The 6313-nt window shown below is 43.7% G+C and overlaps 1 non-coding gene across 1 annotated transcript; it reads right to left on the reverse strand.

Annotated features, from left to right (window-relative positions):
- Window positions 1-5878: 5878 nt before the first annotated feature.
- On the reverse strand, window positions 5879-5953 carry Trnas-cga. The gene has a single exon. It is a non-coding gene; the product is annotated as a tRNA-Ser (tRNA).
- Window positions 5954-6313: the final 360 nt, after the last annotated feature.

The raw sequence follows: 6313 nt of genomic DNA on the forward strand, positions 1-6313 counted from the left end.
ACATAGATACGATAGACAGAAAACATTTTTTTAAAAGTAAATTACAGAACTTTCTTCCTAAATACTCCTTCCATATCATTGAGAATTACTTGAATAATAGTAGTTATCTTTATACAGACTGTCCCAAAAAGCACCGGCAACACACTCTCAATGCAAACAGAATTTCTAGTGGAAACTGATTGACAATTTGTCTGCCTGTACAAAAATGGCTACGTGTTGGGCTTGTAGCAATTTACATAGTCTGACACCAGTGAAACACCTACACGAAAATCCAGAAGTTACTGCCACGTGTACAATCGACAAACGGACCCTACTCTTCTATTTGGTCTCTCGGTGATCAGTCTGGTGCTGAAGCTGAAGACAACAGAAAAATGGAAATACTAAATTCCTAGTTTGAAAAATCATTGACGCATAGAGACGTTAGTGCCCTATCAATGTTTGACTGGTGCACGAAGTAGAAAATGGATGACAAATAATATTTAAAAAAAAAAAGAAAGACTTCTTTGCTGAAAGACAGTTAAAACTAAAAGCGGCCACGTCAGCAGGACCTGACGAAATTAATAGTGGGTTTTAAGTTGAATACGTTCTGAAAATAGTCCTTTGCCTGTTTCTTGTTCAATGAGAATTTCTCGTGCAACAAAATGGACTGCAAAAGAGACAGGCTTTTGCGCCATCCCCTTCACCACAGCGTCCAAGTACACTTGGTCCACGACGTAATGTTCCCGTAACATCTCCATCTGACGATGAGCCTGCAACGGCTCGGAAACTAGTTACTGCTTCATTTAATCGTATCTAAAATTCGAAAAAAACGACTGGGTGCATATTTGTAAATAGACAGAGCGGCAATTTGAATCACAGTTGCAGTTTGGCATCCATAATGGATATGCTAAAAGAAGGCACTTCTGTTTGTGACAGGGATAAAAAATGAACACAAGGGTTGCAGATCAACACCAAAAGTCCATCTGTAGTCATAGAGCATCACAGTGTTTGAACACATCAGAAACAACACTGTTTCAGTTTGCCTCTATAGCTGCGTGGTGGCACGGTAGCTCGGCGCGTTCGCTCGGAGAGTTAGCCGTCCTCTGTAATGAAAAAACTGAGTGAGCGGACTAACGCTGAACTTGAACAACCATCATGTGACGTCCGCCCCGAACAAATCGAGCGAACAATAACGGACTGTCACACTGGGGGCACAAATTCAATTCCCGAGCGGGTCAAGTATTTTCTTTGCTCCTAGACTAGGTATTGTCTTATCCTCGTTATAATTTCGTCATCGTGGACACGCAAGTCGCCGAAAGGGGTTTCCTTGCCAAAACATGTCATACGCATATTTCATCACTGTCTCAGGAAAACGACAGTCATGAGACGTAGAGTGCTTTATTTCATATACGTCTGACTGCTACACTGGGGGCACAATTTCAATTCTCGAGCGGGTCAAGTCAAGTATTTTCTTTGCTCCGAGACTAGGTATTATCTTATCCTCGTTATAATTTCGTCATCGTGGTCACGCAAGTCGCCGAAAGGGGTTTCCTTGCCAAAACATGTCAAACGCATATTTCATCACTGTCTCAGGAAAACGACAGTCATGAGACGTAGAGTGCTTTGTTTCATATACGATATAAAAGAATAGCAGAATCAAGTGTATACGTGGATTTCGTCTACTTAGATTTCTGAAAGACGCTCGAGACTACCACATTTGTTCCTGCAGCCCAAGATGCGATATGCCCGAGCACCGTTACAAATACACTGCCTGACAAAAATAGTGTAGCACCTAGAAGGGGAGGAAGCAACAAAATGGAACTGCAAGAGTTGAGAGGCAGTGTGATGTTATTCCGATAATTGCGAAATCGAGTCTGGTTATAAAGAACTTGGGAGCACGAGCCTTCATATCTTTATGACGGTGCACATTTTCTGCATCGATGAATGCACTGTTTCGGTTGGGAAGGGTGCTATAAAGTCGTTGTACCCTCTCCTGGCGCAAACTGACCCACAACAGTTGAAACTGATCCGTGATTGTCTGGACACCGGAGCACTGCAGCGGAGTTGACATCCAAGCTTGTCCCAGACACGTTATATCGCTGACAGACAATACCCCAACATCACGCAGACCGCTCAAAGAGACATGTACTTTCTGTGCACGAGCACAGTCTTGATGAAAAATGCCACCATGATACCGGCACTTGAGAGGAAACACTTGACGGTGCAGGATGAGCGCGACGTACCGCTGTGCCATCAGAAGCTCGTCAATCATGGCCAGTGATGACCTGAAGCTGTAGCCGGTGGCTACTCATACCACGACGTCAGGAATAACACTGCTGTACCTCTTTAAAATATCGGAAGACTGGGACCCCCGCCACCACCCCCCCCCTCCACCCCCTTGGTCGTACGATACTCGCTGACGATCGTTATCCGGGGTAATGCAGAACGGCGATTCATCCAACGCCTCTCATTAGCCTTTAACGCTTCACTGTCAGGGAACCACTCCAAATTCGGCAGTCTGTGTTTTGTTGTTAACGACAAAGAACGGTAATTCCCTGCTGATGGTCTCCCACAGGTGGTGCAGTGTGACACAGAATGTTTCTGGGAGTCCATTAATTGTTCTTGGACGGAAGGCGGAAATGAGAAAGGCTTACGATGCGTTTGGTGTATAGTATTGCGTTCCTCCTTGCAGTGGTCAGACGTGGTCGACTGGAATCTTGGTGACGAGTATGACTGCCCTCATGTTCGCATGCTGTCTAACATTGGGCCACAGCCACATCCGAATGCCCCAAAAATCTGGATAGTGCACGATTTGACCAGCCAGACACATGGAGAACCGCAGGAGGCCCCTTTAAAACAGTGTTCGGTGTAAATAACGCCGTCTGACACGAGTTTTAGGCATATCCGCGTCCTTCATAGTGATCAGTCAACATGTGATGCTGTTCACGCTCATTATGTATCCTACAAGTCCTGATAACACTGCTGAAGTGTGGCTGACGTTCTGCTTGTCACGGAGAACTGCCACTCCAAGCATATACATGCTTGATGTTTAGGTGTACGACGTTATACTGACATCAGACGATGTCTTCTGGGGCATCACTTTATCTGGCAATGTACGTAGCTGAATAGAAGACTTCTCACGAATAGAACTCAGTATGTTCATTATAGCGTGTGGCGATTGTTCAACGGAAACGGAAAAAGTTCGGATGTGCTTCAGCGCAGCACAAGACAGCTCGTAATGGTGGTTTACGTGAACTAGTGTTTAGTGACAGCGGTAAACCAAGACATTTTAGTGAAGATCCTGTTGTCTGGAGGAAAGCGTCCTCATTATGGCCGTAGTAAAATACAGAACAAGGACAAAGCTGGCGTTTTATTGACTCAGTATTCTAAATAGCATCTCCCGTTAAGCTTGGTTAAGCACAGGATAATGCCCAACATAGCAGTAACTGTGAAGTGTCTGAATAAAATGTAAGCGGCAGATTTATGGAACCGACCACATCGTCTACGTAGATACGAGAGCTCTGTATCTCTAAAGGAAACCAAGTACCAGACGTCAGTGCAACCATCCTATGAGTACTGCACCACAGTTTGAAGTCTTTGTGGAGTACAGAAGACAGAGATATCAAATGAGTTCATAGACAACTGCTGGAGGCGTAACAGGGTGGCGGCGATTCTAAGTTCGGCAGTTTGTGTTGGTTATCCATAGCGCTAACATCTGGCTCCGCTGACTGATGAGACCAAACATTACCAGCGGAAAAATGTCTCTATCGGAGCAGAGGAAACCCGAATACGTTCCTGTTTACGTAAAAGACTGACTGAAAAGTGGGTATCAGCTGCCTCATTCTACCGTTCTCAGCACGTTTAAAAATTTTCCCAAATCTTTTGACATGTGTGTTTTTTCTTTTTTTTAAGCAAGCAACTCACATTAAACGCCCACAAGCGCCCCTCCCTTTCCCCCATTACAGCTCACACCCATTAGTCCATCGCTGTAAGTCGCTCGTACCCACCAGCTCCCAGTTGCCCTTTCACCCACACTCATTCAGCCTCAGTTACTTATGTCATAATTCCTGTAACAGTGATGTATATTTCTATTCTTTTGTAAAGTCTGTGTTACTACAAATGTTATCTGTACTGTAATGTTCTTTAATGATATATTTTGTACCTTTGTAATCGTATTCTTATGCTGTAAATTTATAATTGTATAGACACCAGTTCTTCAAATTAAGTTTCATTTCAGTGGACACGCTTCTGTTGGTCATAATATATGCACAGTATGTGAGAAGTTGGAACTGTTAGTGCTTGCAAGTGTGTTAATAATTCAGCAAGGGACTGGTTAACAGCATTGTTGGTTCTAAGGACCATTCCAAAAACTTTGTGAGTGCACAAGTGGTGGTTATGGACTTGCTATATTGTCCGCAAGACTCTTCGATGGTGATTGTGCATCTGCACAGTCGCAACAGATGGTTGCTGGCCGTCTCTACAAGGACTACAGTGGGTCTGCATCTTTGATGGCCCACCAATACCATTATTTCACCTCTGGTGGCCCACCAATACCATACTTTCTACCAGGACTACAGTGGGTCTGCTCTGTGATGACCTACCTACCAATATTCTTCAAAACTTCGACTGACTCTGCTGTGGGTTTGCTCTGTTGTAGCCCATTACCTGTCTGCATTACTTATCTGCATGTCAGCACTGTCTTCTCGTTGAAAGGGCAATACTACTTCTTCAAGACTGCATGGAAATCCACTACTTCCGTGTGCATTTTCTTTTACTACTCAGACTTTGCGAAAAGAAACACTGCAGTTTTATTGTGATGAATGATCAGGACTGTCTTTATGGACTGTGAGAAAATTTTAGCTTTTGACCAACATTGTATCAATAAGTGTGTGCATTTGATTTCTTTGTTATTGTAATTATGAAAAATTTCTTCAAATCTGTATTTGCCACTGCCCAAAACAATTTGTAAAATTTTTTGTGGGGAGCATGGGGGCTATGGAAGTAGGCTGTTTAGGTTGTTATGTTGGTAACGCCATGTAGCGCTCTATATGAAAATCACTGACTGTGCTGTGTGCAGTCTGTGGCTGGTTTGCATTAGGAGGTGAGCCGCCAGCAGTGGTGGATGTGGGGAGAGTGATGGCGGAGTTTTGAGAGCGGATGATCTGGACGTGTGTCCATCAGAGATAGTAAATTTGTAAGACTGAATGTCATGAACTGATATATATATTATGACTTTTGAACACTATTAAGGTAAATACATTGTTTGTTCTTTATCAAAATCTTTCATTTTCTAACTACGTCTATTAGTAGTTAGTGCCTTCAGTAGTTAGAATCTTTTATTTAGCTGGCCGTATTGGCGCTCGCTGTACTGCAGTAGTTTGAGTAACGAAGATTATTGTGAAGTAAGTGATTCATGAAAGGTATAGGTTATTGTTAGTCAGGGCCATTCTTTTGTAGGGATTATTAAAAGTCAGATTACGTTGCGCTAAAAATATTGTGTGTCAGTTTAAGCACAGTCATTTATAATTTTTCTAAGGGGATGTTTCTTTCTAAGGGGACGTTTCAGGAGTTACAGTCGCCTTTGTTCTGTCTTTCTATTACGCCCTCCTCTCACTGCCACTGTCTCTCCCATGCTCTCTTACTGCTAATATCTCATTCCTCCCTTCCTGCTACTGCTATCTCTTCTCTTTGCTACTATCTCTCTCCTTTTTCAGTCTCTTTGCCACTCCCACTGTCTTCTCCTCCCTGAGTATAAAAAAGCTCGAATATATTCGCCTACCAGAACTTTTAGGAAAATTATTGTTAAAGAAACACGAACATACTCGCACTTCCAGAATGAGATTTTCACTCTGCAGCGGAGTGTGCGCTGATATGAAACTTCCTGGCAGATTAAAACTGTGTGCCCGACCGAGACTCGAACTCGGGACCTTTGCCTTTCGCGGGCAACTGCTCTACCAACTGAGCTACCGAAGCACGACTCACGCCCGCAATATCCTTTCTTTCAGGAGTGCTAGTTCTGCAAGGTTCGCAGGAGAGCTTCTGTAAAGTTTGGAAGGTAGGAGACGAGGTACTGGCAGAAGTAAAGCTGTGAGTACCGGCCGTGAGTCGTGCTTCTGTAGCTCAGTTGGTAGAGCACTTCCCCGCGAAAGGCAAAGGTCCCGAGTTCGAGTCTCGATCGGGCACACAGTTTTAATCTGCCAGGAAGTTTCATACTCGCACTTGTTGTGCTCCGGTTGGAGCATTTTTCCAATGGTTCCCTTCTTTTCCATGCTGCAACATGGCATGTAACTGATATGAAAAGAAATGTACTGGCCAGTAAAATTTAGATAGTTTA

Source organism: Schistocerca piceifrons, chromosome 7, assembly GCF_021461385.2.
Source record: "Schistocerca piceifrons isolate TAMUIC-IGC-003096 chromosome 7, iqSchPice1.1, whole genome shotgun sequence".
Classification (NCBI taxonomy): Eukaryota; Metazoa; Arthropoda; class Insecta; order Orthoptera; family Acrididae; genus Schistocerca; species Schistocerca piceifrons.